The following is a 233-nucleotide window of genomic DNA, read 5'->3' as shown; positions in this document are numbered from 1 at the left end:
GTCTGAATACTTTCCGTACCCACTGTATATATATATATATATATACATACATTTATTTATTTATTTATTTTTAAATTCACTTAGTTCTCTGAGGTCCACTTCTAATGTTAGTAAAGTTTCATAACCATTTTTTTTCTGACCTATATTTATTTATTATATTTTTATTGTATTCACTCATTTCCCTAAGGTCCACTTAGAGTGTTGGTAAAGTTTCATAACTTTTTTTTTTTTTT

The 233-nt window shown here is 24.0% G+C and overlaps 1 protein-coding gene across 1 annotated transcript in view; it reads left to right on the top strand.

Moving 5' to 3' along the window:
• LOC107740863 (putative pre-mRNA-splicing factor ATP-dependent RNA helicase DHX32) overlaps positions 1-233 on the top strand; it is a 14,846-nt gene that overhangs the window by 11,813 nt on the left and 2,800 nt on the right. The gene's annotated exons all lie outside the window — the stretch shown is intronic.

This window comes from Sinocyclocheilus rhinocerous, unplaced genomic scaffold (genome assembly GCF_001515625.1).
Source record: "Sinocyclocheilus rhinocerous isolate Xijiao unplaced genomic scaffold, SAMN03320098_v1.1 scaffold1908, whole genome shotgun sequence".
NCBI lineage: Eukaryota > Metazoa > Chordata > Actinopteri > Cypriniformes > Cyprinidae > Sinocyclocheilus > Sinocyclocheilus rhinocerous.
This window is presented reverse-complemented; position numbering and strand designations above follow the sequence as displayed.